Genomic DNA, 14137 nt, shown 5'->3' on the forward strand with positions numbered 1-14137 from the left:
ATAGCAGCGCAGATGTAAAGAAAAAAGACTGGTAAGACTGGAGTTATGGGCAGAAACATCTGTCATTAGTTTACTTTCTGAAGGGGTCAATTGGGTGCATTTATTTTTATATTCAACTAAGTTACAATGGTGTATGGCAGAAACTGAACATGGGCCATTGCTGGAAATCATATTGTTTTAACTGTGTTTAAGCTACATTTTTATTTCTAGCCCCTGTTGGTTCTGCTGGTTCAAACATTTTATTCTAATCCCATCCACTGCCACTTTGTGAAATCAACAGCTGAAGTTTTTTTTATGCCAGATAATAAACATTTATAACCTGCTAACTTTTGCAGATCAAGATCCTATTAAAGGCACCGGTAACAAAGTAAATTGTGACTGTAGTTGTATCCTATAGTTGAAAAAAATTCTCTGTCTTGAAACACAACTCCCAGAATGCCCCAGTCAGCTAGGATCAATAAGAAGAATTCCCAGATGCAAAAGATAAAAGTGTTGTTGCACCTGTAACAGCTGTATAGAAGAAGGGCAACACTTAAACCGCTGATAACAAAGCCTATGTGCCCTTGCATTTTGGTATACAGGCTACCTTGCAAACAGCAGCTCTTGATTGGTCCTCAGTGGCTACAACTGAACTGCAGAATCTGGAACATAACTTACAATGGAAAACTAAGAGTGCCAGCTGGGAATGTAGAGACAGATGAGCAGAATTCAAAGCTCCTGCAAACAAAAAAAGCCTGCATTCTTCTCCTGGAGCACTGCTTGTCTAAAGATTAATGCCCCTGTCAGAGATGGTTACGAACCTCCAGCATTTATTTCATCAGAGCTTGTGAACAGATGCCAGTACCTGTATAAACAAAAAGTATTTGTGTACTGCTCAAATCGTAAAGCATTCTATCTCAAGATTACTTGCCGTTTCTGGAAACTAGAAGTTTAATTTAGCTGTGGTAATTGTTTTGCTGAAAGTTGGTAGGCCGCTATGGGATAGTGAGGTGGTTAAAGACTGAGGAGTAGAACAGATCTTACCCACTCAACACTCTTCCTAAGCACACACACTTGGGAGTAAGGCTCATGGATTTCAAAAGCTTTTCTCAAATTAAGTATTTTGGGGTATCTAGCTTTAACTTCTTCCTTGCATTTAAATCTGAGTACAATTTATTCTGTAGCTAGGAGTCCTTAAGTCCTGGGTTATGCCCTGCTGTTGCTTTTTAAACCTGTGCTCCGGATGGGCATTTTAATATTGGCTCCTGTTTCGCCTCCACAGATAAAATTCTCAGCAGCAAGCAGCTAAGTCAGCTTCCTTCAGGGCATCAGATAATCCCGGAAAGTGGAGGGGGGTTCTTTGTGCAGGTTTGAGAGCAGGAAGTTTGATGGAATAATGCCTGCCATCAAAACCACAGACGGAAATGGACTTGGCCAAGTGGCATTAGGTTGCAGGCACATTTTTAGGTGTGGGACTCACTGTTTTCAAATTGCCTTTTAACGCACTCGGATAAAATGAACAGGGCTTAGATACAAGTTGCCTTGAAGTTCTGTCCTCTGTCCTCACAACCCTAACCATTTACTCCAGCACATGTCACCTGCTTACATGCAGTTACACAGCAGTGGGGAAAATGCACCCTATTCATAGTGAGAAGTGTTGTGGATATTCGACCATAGCTGCTTCCACACTGAGTATTGCTGAGGCAATAAGGAGTGCCTTTGCACAATTGAAACTAGTGTGCTAGCTGTGCCTGTTCCTTGAGAGGTCATATCTGACAATAGTGACACGTGCTTTAGTTATTTCTTGACTAGATTACTGTAACACACTGTATGTGGGGCTGCCTTTGGAAAGTGTTTGGAAACCCCAGTGTGTCCAAAATGCCACAGCCAGACTATTAACTGGGGCAGATTACAAGGAACACTGGCTGCTGATCTGTTTCCAGGCACAATTCAAAGTGCTGGGTTTAACCTACAAAGCCCTAAATGGCTTAGGTCCAAATTGTATATCCCTTTCTCTTCAGGCAGGCCTTCTTCTAAATGACTGGTTGACCAAGGGGAGTTTTCTGAGGGATCATTTTATTCTGTATTTTATTTGTGTTTTAATGTTGTTTGTCTTACGAGTTTTAATATATATGTTTAATTCTTTTTAAATATCATAGGAATTTATTATTTGACTTTTTAACTTTGTTTCTTTTAATACTGTAAGCTGCCTTTGATCCTTAGGAGAAAGGCTGCATATAAATAAATAAATAAATAAATAAATAAATAAATAAATAAATAAATAAATAAATAAATAAATTTTCCACAGTCAATGGATGCAGAATTCAAATTGTGATTTAAACAATAGATATAAATACAATATATTGAAAGCAACATTTTTATTGACATGAGGATTTTTGGCTCTTCTCCCTCCTATAGTTCAGTCTAGTGATGGAAATTTGGCTCAAAGGTTTTTTTACTCTGGAGAGCCTGAATTCTTAAAAAACCCAATAACAATGGGGAAGATTGAAAAAAGGCGTAGGAACTGTCCCAGCTAACATGCACTCACAGAAGCACTTTCATAAGAACTGCATTTTATTTCTCCCTATTCTGTACATAATTGTTGATTAACAATCCTTAATTAATAATAATAGTAATTATGTGCCATCAAATCAATTCCAACTTATAACCACCCTCTCAGACTTCCCAGGTGTGACTTCACAGCAGTCTCATTTGCATTTTCCCCAATTTGCATTTCCCCCAATGTGTGGTTGTACCCTTGATTTCACAGAAGAAGCTGCTTCCAGGACCCATCTGTAAATAGCAAAAGCAGGAGAAAGAGGCCTATGACTCAAGTTCCAGCAACTGACAAGATTGAAAGCCAATCGTTTAGATCTTTCTTAAGAAGGAATACTAGCATGGCTGTGTCATCAGAAAATAATAGTGCTGGAAGATTAGACAGAACTTTTATTTATTTGTTTATTTATTGTAAACCTATTTTATCCACACTCACTCACTCAAGTTTCAATATATATACTGAATAATATACTATATATTACTGTATTAACAAATGCACTTTAAAGCTCACAACAACCATAAGTTATCCACTCTTTTTTTAAAAAAGGTTAGCTTCTTGCCTAAAACAGTGCTATTCTTGATAAGAAGCCATTTGCCTTCAAACATGCTCGGTTTTCTGAGCCTGGAGTAGCGGGTGTTACATTTTTAAAATGATACAGGGAGGAAAGAAGGAAATTCTTGCTCCCCAGTCACAATGTGGGGTAGAATGTCTGTACCATCAGTACAGATTCTGATTTGGATTAGGTACCCTACAACCACTCCCCCCCCCCCCAAAGAAAGCTAGGAATGGTTTAATGCCCTTCATGTAGGATGCAGTTTGACCACTGGAGTGTATAGTAACAAGCTTTACAAGAACTTACAGCAAAAACAAGGCACTTCTGCAAGTCCAAGGGCCAAACACCCTGAAGCTGGGGGGGGGGAAGATGCTTTGCTATTCGAATGCTGAAGCATTTAATAAAGAAAACAGATCAGTTGTGCATTTTTACCTTTAAAGCACCCTTTTGCCTTTAGAACAAACATGTCATGCACATTCTCTGTCTTCATTGTTTATATGTAGATTTTCATTTCATGGGGGCTACCAGGAGTGAAATCCCTGTTTAAGATGCGTGAGAAGCATATGTTTTGTTTTAAAAGCAAAAAGCACTTTTAACAGGAAAATGTAATATTGCTGTGCCATTTCTTTAAACCTTTCATTTAGCCATCTTTGTCCCCTTGAGGTTTGTTTTGTTTAATTGTTTCGATATGCCTTTTACCAATGAGTTGGATCAACAAAACCAGGTCTGATGTTAATTGCACCTTGAAATACAGTATGGTGGCAAATTTAGCAAGAGCAGTGAAGCAATTAAAGAAAGATATTGCCTCTTGCTGTGTTATAGTTCTGTTTTGTAAAAAGGAGGCAATTTTCCAGAGTCATAAGAATGGTACTCTATGTGGGATTCTCTCCTAATATTAATAGCAGGCTAGTGTTTTTTAAAGGCTCTGCTTTATCTTTGTAATTATCACTTCTTGCTCAATGCACTGGGGCTGCTACTTGCATCTTTAAAAAATTGATTGAGCATTCAGTTTATTGCATAAAATTTTATTGAGTGCTGTTTTTACTTTTTGTTTGTTCCTGTGAGTCTTGGTTTTATGCTGTTTCAACTTTATTATTTTACATTGTCCTGGGTCCCTTTGGAAATGTAACAAATATCCATATAATACAGAGGTGGGAGAACCCAGCAAAAGCTGCAGGGAAACCTATGGAATTCCAAGGCACAAAGTTATAGTAGAACCCATCTTTCCTCCATTCATGGCACATCTTACTTCAGAATATGGTGCAATCTGGAGCAGAGCTTCAGAGACCTATCATAATGCTCCAGTGGGTGTTTGTGAAGGAAAAGGCAGCACTTTGGCTAATATACACTTCAGGTGTTTCAATGTTTATAGGCCAAATCATACAGCTTGAATTATGCTCGGTCAGGGACTGCAAGTTAATGCAGTTGTAGAAATAAAAATTATTGTTCAAAAAACCTCTTTATGACCTCTAGAAGGTGTGAGAAACAAGTTCCCCATTTTGGAGGGAGCCCAGCCCCTCCTCTTCCCACACTCACACTCTAATTCTTGTAGGCTTTCTTTCAAAATATGCATTTTGGCAACTAGAAGATGTGAAGTGACTCCTTCAGTTTAAAAAAAAAATTCAGGAGAAAGGTGGGATTAATTAATTAATTTTGGGTGGGTGGAGCATAAGAGTGGGTGTGTTCCTCCAAGTTCCAGCGTTGTGTGAATTCAGCCTTCAGACCTCTGGAGGTTGCCCACCCTGACTTAAAGGCTAATGCGTATATGAATTCAGATAACAGTAGCTCTACTCTAGAGCACACAGCATAATGAAATAGACAAGGGTGATTCTGTGTAAGTGATGTTTTTTGAAGCCGTGAGAATTAATTCTAAAATCTGAATTGCTAGGTTAGCAATATTGCATTCCATGAGATTTCAGGTCCATAATCTGAGATCCAAGAAATCTGAAATCTCAATCTCAGGACTGAAACCTGAAAACACTAAGCACTCCACAGAGGAAAACTGTGATAAGTTTAAACCCCGTTTCCCATTACCAAAAATTACTGCCCAGGCCCTCCAGTGTTCATTACTGTCTGGAATGTCCTAAACGTTTATCCTGCTTGCAGTCCTGTCTAAAGAGCTTTCCAGTCCCACTTTGTTTTCAGGATACAAAGCCATAGGGAAGAAGGGTACAGGCCTTAATGTTCCCCACAGCACTTAGTATCAGCACAGCTGACTGAGGAGGCTCGCAGGTCACATGGTCCCAGTCTTCCCTGTTATGAGGAGAGTTTTCTGTTCCAGTTATAATAATTCTTTTTAAATGTACATACATTATCATATAGGCCTTTAATGCAAAGGCTCGTGTGTTCCCTCCCACTCTTTTTTTTTCTGAGGGTCTGTGTCAAAATGGCCACCCGGCATGGCGTGAGGCCATTAGCTTTGCAATATTTCATTATCTGAAAAACAAGACAGTGTTCCTTCTTTTGGAAAAGAAAGACTATTTTCATTCAAAATAGGCCTCAGCCTCTGCGCTGGAATGGCAGACTGCAGACTGTTGGGATGTCCACAAGCAGCTGTGTGAGAAAAGAGTTCTGGACTTAGGCCTACATGTGAGGTAGGCTGATAGCCACAAGTGTGGCTGGCAAGTGGCACAGTGGGCAGCCGGAGCCTTGCTTCCATCCTGTGTGCTCCTCCTTCCCTCTGTCCCTTCCACCCATTCCTTGGGAGGAATAACCTGAGTCATTTTGCTGCTGAAACCTGACTCTCTGATGGCCCACAGCAGCTGGAAAAACAGCCAAATACAAAATTCATCCTCAGCCTGGCTGCTTGGCTGACTGCAAACAGTGCCCAGCGTTGGCAAGTTTCAAGGAAGGCACTGAATCCTTTCTTGCTGCTGTAACATATGTCAGAGGGTTTCTCCCTATAAAACTGTGTGTTTTGAAAAGCCAAAATGGAACTAGTAAAAATTTAAAGTCAACAAATATATATATATATATCTGCTTAGATCTTCAATGGAGACATGGCACAACAGCGTGAACCTCTCAATTCCCTGCATCACAACATAATTGAAATAAGGCAGCCAGAATTGTGTGTAGATATTTAAAAAAGATCAATCAATACATTGTTTATTTATGGTCAAAGACCAGCAATATATTACAATTAAAATATTTATTTGTATTCTCAAAGGCTTTTATGGCCGGGATCTGCTGGTTGCTGTGGGTTTTTCGGGCTGTTTGGCCGTGTTCTGAAGGCTCTTCAGAACATGGCTAAAGAGCCTGAAAAACCCACAGCAGCCAAAATATTTACTTATTTACTTATTTACTTATTTACTTATTTACTTATTTACTTATTTATTTACTTATTTACTTATTTATTTATTTATTTATTTATTTATTTATTTATTTATTTATTTAACATATTCTGCCCACACCCAAAGGTCTCTGGGCGGCTTACAACAATTTAAATGGATAAAAAGATAAAACAATTAAAATACAATTAAAAATTCAGTACTCTAAAAATTGCCATCAGGACTAGGGTTGCCAGATACACGGGTACTAAAAGGAGGACATAGAAAGACAAAATGGAGGACAAAGGGGGACATAGTGAATGTTTCATTTGAATCATTCCAGATTAAACCCACAATCAATACAATTTTATTACAATAGCTGCCAATAAATGTCTCTTAGTGAACCAACCAAGAAACAGTCATGTTAAAAATTAAAAAAAAATCAATGGGGGCTTTTTTTCAAAATACCGGGGATGGGCGGGCAGGTGGGGGCGGGGAAAGCCAGGGGGAAGGGGGTCCTTCCACCTCTCCTCCTCCCATCCAAAATTATAAAATAAAATATACAAAAGCCTGACATTTTAAAGGTTTTTATCTTTGCCTGCCTGATGGAGGACATTAGGCTAAAAAGGAGGACATGTCCTCCTTTTGCCTGACATCTGGCAATCCTAATCAGGACCCACAGTTGATATTATTTCAATTAAAAATCATCTGGAACAGGAAGGTTTTGACCTGGCACCAAAACGAACAGGTGATCCATTTTAAAACATTAACTTCCATGTTAACATCTTCCTTTAAGACATCTAAAAACACAATGAACAAACACAGATTAAACATAGGCCAGAAGCCATTATTGCATCATTGAAGCTTCATTGTCATGATGTTAGACCAGGGCAACCAATAGCCTCACAAGGATAGGAGGTTACGATATTATATTACAGCAGCACAATATTTAGCCACTTGGAGAATAATGTCTGGGACTTTGTCTGAAAGCAGCAGTTATATAGCAATTTGTATTTCTCCCAGGAAATTTTTGTAGAATGGAGTAGAAAAGACCTTCACGGGTCTTGATACAATGAGCAGTGTAACAAAACATGTCCCGCAGATTCAATCTCTTCCCCGTTACAGGGACATAAACGTTCAATGTAGGGGATACCTTGAAATCTTCCTTCTAAACGTTTAGAGGGCAAGAGAGTGAAACTCGCTAGAGCAAAGGCTCTTCTAAACTTAGGAAGTGTTAAATTGAACAGACAGAAGGTTTAAAGTTTCCATTTCGTACTGCACTGAATTTGTTTGGCAAGCCTAAGTGTTTTTGTAGCTCTATATCCTGGATCCTTTGTTTTACGACTGCTTTAGCATTTGCATAACCCATTGTTACAAGAACACTGGGAGAAAAACCTATCTGAGTCAATTCCATACTCAGGAATTCAGAGTAGAAAGTGTCTAATCATATCAATGGTGCCAAACCTACCAGGCAAAAAATTAACTTTAACCAATAATTGCGCATCTGAATCTTTGCCTGTGCTCTAATGGAAACTAACCCTGCCTCCAACCTCAGTATTCTATTGGCAGTGCATGAGGGGAACTGCAAAAACAGCCCTCAAGAATGTTGTCTGTACCAGCTCGAGGTGATGCATGTTGGAGTGTGCAAATATTTGGGAGCCATAGAGCATTTGGGCTATAATTTTTGTCTTAAATACCTGTATCATAGATGGCACATGTCTCCTTTTGGTGTAAAAGAACCTAATTAATGTTGTGGCACTTTTCTGTTCATTAGTTGCTGCATAATTAGTATGGGGGGCACAAGACCTGGTAGAATGAAAAATTATTCCCAGATACCTATAGCACCCTACCTGCTCAATGATGTTTCCATTGATCGACCACTTATGTTTTAGTCTCTTCCTACTGAAAATCATCACCTTGGTCTTAGAGTAAATTAATGGTTAGTTGTTCTTGCTTACAATAAAACAATAGAGCTCTTAGCAGTTTTCTAAGCCCAATACAAGTTATAGACAACAGACAGCATCATCAGCATACTGGAGGATGGGAACAGGGTGGGAAGATAGTTTAGGGGGATGAAAAGCAGATCTCCACAACCTTTCTACTATATCATTAATATAAACATTAAATAACGTGGGGGCTAATATGCAGCCCTGTCTAACATCAGTGAAAGTTGGAATTACTTTGGACAATACCCCTATTCTATTACATAGGACCTGAAGACGGGATTCTCATGTAAATGCTGAATTAACAGAAGAAGTCACCTATCAATATTAGTAGCCTCAAATTTGGCCCAGAGCTTGTCTCTTGGGATCAGGTCAAATGCTGATTTAAAGTCAATAAATGCAGACTACAGGGCACCACCTTTGTGTGAGGAGTAGTTATGTGCTAAATGTTGCAGTATTAAACCCTGATCCACTGTGGACCTCCCAGATCTGCAACCTGCCTCTTCGTCTGCAAGGATATTTTCAGTGTGAAGGCAATCCTATAATTTTCCTAACAGATGGGGTGCATACAGCTTACTGATGATACTCAGAAGACTTACTGAGCAGTAGCTAGCTGGATCTGATTTGTTCCCTTTCTTATATATTGGGACAATAAAAGCCAAACCCCAGTCTTCCAGGATGGATGCTATTCGGTCTATCCATGTGAATAAGGATGCTAGAACAGGGGCCCACCAATTCAAATTTGCCTGCAATAACTGCACTGGTATATTATCTGCCCCAGGGACTTTGCCTGATTTTTTTGGCTAATTAGTGATATAATTTCCTGAGTAGAAACAGGGGCTCTGGTATGCATTCGAGTTTCTCCATGGAACCATGCATACATCCAGAATAAACTGCATAAAGGCTCTGGAAGTGTAGCTCCCATACATTTGCAGGTAAACAATATGTATTTTCCCATGATTGAACATACAAACTCCCGGTCACTATTGTCCAGAAGGAAGCAGAGTCCTTTAAGTTAGCTGCAGTTATTAAACGTTGCCATGCCTCTTTTTGTGCCTGGAGTTTTTTGTTCTTCATAAATGCTTTTGCAATTCCATTTTAGCAAGAGCCAGTCTGGTGGAACCTTCACCAGGTTCAATCAATGAATCAACGTTTATTTGCATTAGCATATGCCATAGCAAAGTAAGTATAAAATCTACAAAGATACAGAGTCAACGCATCTGAGTCAAAATAACAGATGAGCACATTATATGAGACCCAGGGCGACAGTGTGGAAGCTCTCGCTGGAGTGCTGTCCCCCTCCAAGGTTGACAGGGAAGTACAAACAGCTGCTCTCACACCACCAAAAGAGACCGCCCTGCAGGGAATGGGTACCCGGGACTTGGAGACAAAATTATACAGGGTAACGGTAGCAATTCAAACCCCAGAAGAAATGGCGAGAAAGGAGAGGAAGGAAAGAGTGCCAATGGAGGCGGGAATGGCAGATATAAAAGTGAGGGAGGATCTGATACCAGGGGGTTGGGAGATAGTCTGGCTACAGGACCCATGGATGGAGAAATAGGAAAGGGTGAGGGTCCCTAGGGAAGAAGCCGACTATAGAAGGCGTAGGGGACTTCCCCAAAGACCATCATATTGGGGGGAGACTGAGGCTCGCGAGTGGCGTCGCAAGTTGAGAAAGAAGGAAATAGTGACCGGGGAAGAGCAAGAACATCGGGCAGACCGAGTGGAAGAAGCCAAGAGGAGGGGGTACATGATGGACCCTGGACCCCGTTTGAGGAACGGGGAGACCCAGAGTGGTTCTACCCTCAGGACGAGGAGATCACTCTGTTATTAGACACCACTGTAAGTCTTTCCACCTCTTTTACTGAGACTGGTAGCCAATAGGGGAGATTTTCCATAACTGCTGTTATTTGGATGTCCTGGGGATTAGAATCAGAGAATAAGGCCTTGTAATGCTGGGTCCATTCGTTAGGGCCTATAATGCACGTTGGTGCCTGTGACGATCGCCCCATGTCATTCATGCCATTCATAGTCATGAGCTGATTTGCATGAGCCTATGAGAGGACTGCAGAGGCGGAGTCAGCAGCTACATGCGGTTTGGCGGGAGAAGGAGGAGTCAGAGATAGAGGGAACAGATACTGGGAGATAAGGGCTGGTTAGTCAGAGGGAGAGGGAACGGACACTGAGAGATACAAAGCTGGTTAAGAAAATAGGTAGAGAAGGTGGTAATATAGCAAGAGAAAAGAAGTATGTACTGAGAGAACTGTTAATGATTTGCTTGTGTATAATGTGTATATGAAGGACTTCTGTTATTATTCAATCTGCTTCACTTCAATAAATAAGTTCTGTTTGTGTTCACAAGACAAGTGTTTTGACAAACATCATTTATATTGTGGATTGAGGTAATTCACTGGTGGCAGCGAGAGGAAAACACGACATGAGCCTTTGTGACAGAAGGATAAGCAAGGGCCACAAGGACGAACACCACAGTGCCAAGTATCCGTTATTCATTAGGCTTGTTACTGTGTGCCAGAAAATACCAGTGTCTCTATCACTAAAGGCCTTTATCAAGATTTGCTAAGCTTTTACAATTGCTAGTTGTTGTTTTTTTCTTCTTAATTAATAATTTATATATTTGTCAACTGGCAGCATACTCATTTAACAAGGATTGCGAATGAGTTTTTCTGTACCTATGATAAGTTTTCCTCATTTGAGTCTTAGTCTATTTACATTCGTTATCGAACGAGCCAGGTGTTTTAGAAGCTCTTTCAGAGCCAACTTTGCTTGCCTTTATTTTTAGATGTGTTCTTAGTTTTTCAGTCAGGGTTTGGAATAGTTTTATTGCCTCATTGTCACTGCTGGCAGTTAAAATAGCATTTCGGACATTCATGTATTCTGAAGCCTTCAATAGTTGAGTCAATGTATTCTCAAAAACGTTCACGGCTGGGATCTGATGGTTGCTGTGGGTTTTTCGGGCTCTTTGGCCATGTTCTGAAGGTTGTTCTTCCTGATGTTTTGCCAGTCTCTGTGGCCGGCATCTTCAGAGGACAGGAGTCAGAACGCTGTCTGTGCTGTGTTGCAGTTTGTTGGATAGTTAAGTATTTATAGCTTTGGAAACAGCTTCTGTCCTTTTCAGGAGATTGGGTGATTATGGTGATCAGCGTGTTTTTGTTGTGGATGTATTGTTGTGATAAGGGGGAGAGATTATCTGTCACTGTGATTGATGGGTGTTGTTAACTGGTCTTTTGTGCACAGTAATCACTGGTCTTTGTGGCTGGGTAGAGTTCGTTGACCTTTTGCAGGTTGTGTTTTTCAGTGCTGGGAGCCAGGCCTTGTTGAATTTTAAACTTTCTTCTTTTTTGTTGAAGCTCTGCTGGTGTTTGTGGATTTCAATGGCTTCTCTGTGCAGTCTAACATAATGATTGCTGGTGTTGTCCAGTACTTCAGTATTTTGAAATAGGATTTCATGTCCATCTTGTTTTATGGCATGTTCAGCTGCTGCCAATTTTTCCGGTTGTTTTATTCTGCAGTGTCTCTCATGTTACAATTGAGTCAATGATTGGTCTACCACTGTGTTTAGTCGTTTAGTCGTGTCCGACTCTTCGTGACCCCATGGACCAGAGCACGCCAGGCCCTCCTGTCTTCTACTGCCTCCCGGAGTTGTGTCAAATTCATGTTGGTTGCTTCGCAGACACTGTCCAGCCATCTCATCCTCGGTCGTCCCCTTCTCCTCTTGCCATCACACCTTCCTAACATCAGGGTCTTTTCCAGGGAGTCTTTTCTTCTCATTAGATGGCCAAAGTACTGGAGCCTCAGCTTCAGGATCTGTCCTTCCAGTGAGCACTCAGGGTTGATTTCCTTTAGAACTGATAGGTTTGTTCTCCTTGCAGTCCAGGGGATTCTCAAGAGCCTCCTCCAGCACCACAATTCAAAGGCATCAATTCTTCGGCGGTCTGCTTTCTTTATGGTCCAGCTCTCACTTCCATACATCACGACAGGAAAAACCATAGCTTTGACTATTCGGACTTTTGTTGGCAAGGTGATGTCTCTGCTTTTCAAGATGCTGTCAAGATTTGTCATCGCTTTCCTCCCAAGAAGAAGGCGCCTTTTAATTTCAGGGCTGCTGTCTCCATCTGCAGTGATCATGGAGCCCAGGAAGATAAAATCTGACACTGCCTCCATATCTTCCCCTTCTATTTCCCAGGAGGTGATGGGACCAGTGGCCGTGATCTTAGTTTTTTTGATGTTGAGTTTCAGACCGTTTTTTGCACTCTCCTCTTTCACTCTCATTACAAGGCTCTTTAATTCCTCCTCACTTTCTGCCATCAGAGTAGTATCATCTGCATATCGGAGGTTGTTGATATTTCTTCCGGCAATCTTAATTCCGGCTTGGGTTTCTTCCAGTCCAGCCTTCCGCATGATGTATTCTGCATATAAGTTAAATAAGCTGGGGGACAATATACAGCCTTGCCGTACTCCTTTCCCAATTTTGAACCACTCAGTTGTTCCATGACCAGTTCTAACTGTTGCTTCCTGTCCCACATATAGGTTTCTCAGGAGACAGATAAAGTGGTCAGGCACTCCCATTTCTTTAAGAACTTGCCATAGTTTGCTGTGGTCCACACAGTCAAAGGCTTTCGCATAGTCAATGAAGCAGAAGTAGATATTTTTCTGGAACTCTCTGGCTTTCTCCATAATCCAGCGCAAGTTAGCAATTTGGTCTCGAGTTCCTCTGCCTCTTCGGAATCCAGCTTGTACTTCTGGGAGTTCTCGGTCCACATACTGCTGAAGCCTACCTTGTAGGATTTTGAGCATAACCTTGCTAGCGTGCGAAATGAGTGCAATTGTACGGTAGTTGGAGCATTCTTTGGCACTGCCTTTCTTTGGGATTGGGATGTAGACTGATCTTTTCCAATCCTCTGGCCACTGTTGAGTTTTCCAAACTTGCTGGCATATTGAATGTAGCACCTTAACAGCATCATCTTTCAAGATTTTAAATAGTTCAACGGGAATGCCATCACCTCCACTGGCCTTGTTGTTAGCCAGGCTTTCTAAGGCCCACTTGACTTCGCTTTCCAGGATGTCTGGCTCAAGGTCAGCAACTACATTGTCTGGGTTGTCCGGGATATCCACATCTTTCTGATATAATTCCTCTGTGTATTCTTGCCACCTCTTCTTGACGTCTTCTGCTTCTGTTAGGTCCCTCCCATTTTTGTCTTTTATCATGTTCATCTTTGCGCAAAATGTTCCTCTAATATGTCCAATTTTCCTGAACAGATCTCTGGTCTTTCCTTTTCTGTTATCTTCCTCTATTTCTTTGCATTGTTCATTTAAGAAGGCCCTCTTGTCTCTCCTTGCTATTCTTTGGAAGTCTGAATTCAAGTTTCTGTAACTTTCCCTGTCTCCCTTGCATTTTGCTTCCCTTCTCCTCTCTGCTATTTCTAAGGCCTCGTTGGACAGCCACTTTGCTTTCTTGCATTTCCTTTTCTTTGGGATGGTTTTCGTTGCTGCCTCCTGGACAATGTTACGAGCCTCTATCCAAAGTTCTTCAGGCACTCTGTCCACCAAATCTAGTTCCTTAAATCTGTTATTTACTTCCACTGTGTATTCATAAGGGATTTGGTTTAGATTATACCTGAGTGGCCCCGTGGTTTTTCCTAATCTCTTCAGTCTAAGCTTGAATTTTGCTATGAGAAGCTGATGATCAGAACCGCAGTCAGCTCCAGGTCTTGTTTTTGCTGACTGTATAGAGCTTCTCCATCTTTGGCTGCAGAGAATATAATCAATCTGATTTCGATATTGCCCATCTGGTGATTTCCATGTATAGAGTCGCCTCTTG

General features: G+C 40.9%; 1 protein-coding gene across 1 annotated transcript in view; it reads left to right on the plus strand.

The window, feature by feature from the left end:
• The window catches only part of SCN4A (sodium voltage-gated channel alpha subunit 4), a 107965-nt gene that overhangs the window by 6726 nt on the left and 87102 nt on the right, over positions 1-14137 (plus strand). The gene's annotated exons all lie outside the window — the stretch shown is intronic.

This window comes from Pogona vitticeps, chromosome 6, assembly GCF_051106095.1.
Source record: "Pogona vitticeps strain Pit_001003342236 chromosome 6, PviZW2.1, whole genome shotgun sequence".
Lineage (NCBI taxonomy): Eukaryota > Metazoa > Chordata > Lepidosauria > Squamata > Agamidae > Pogona > Pogona vitticeps.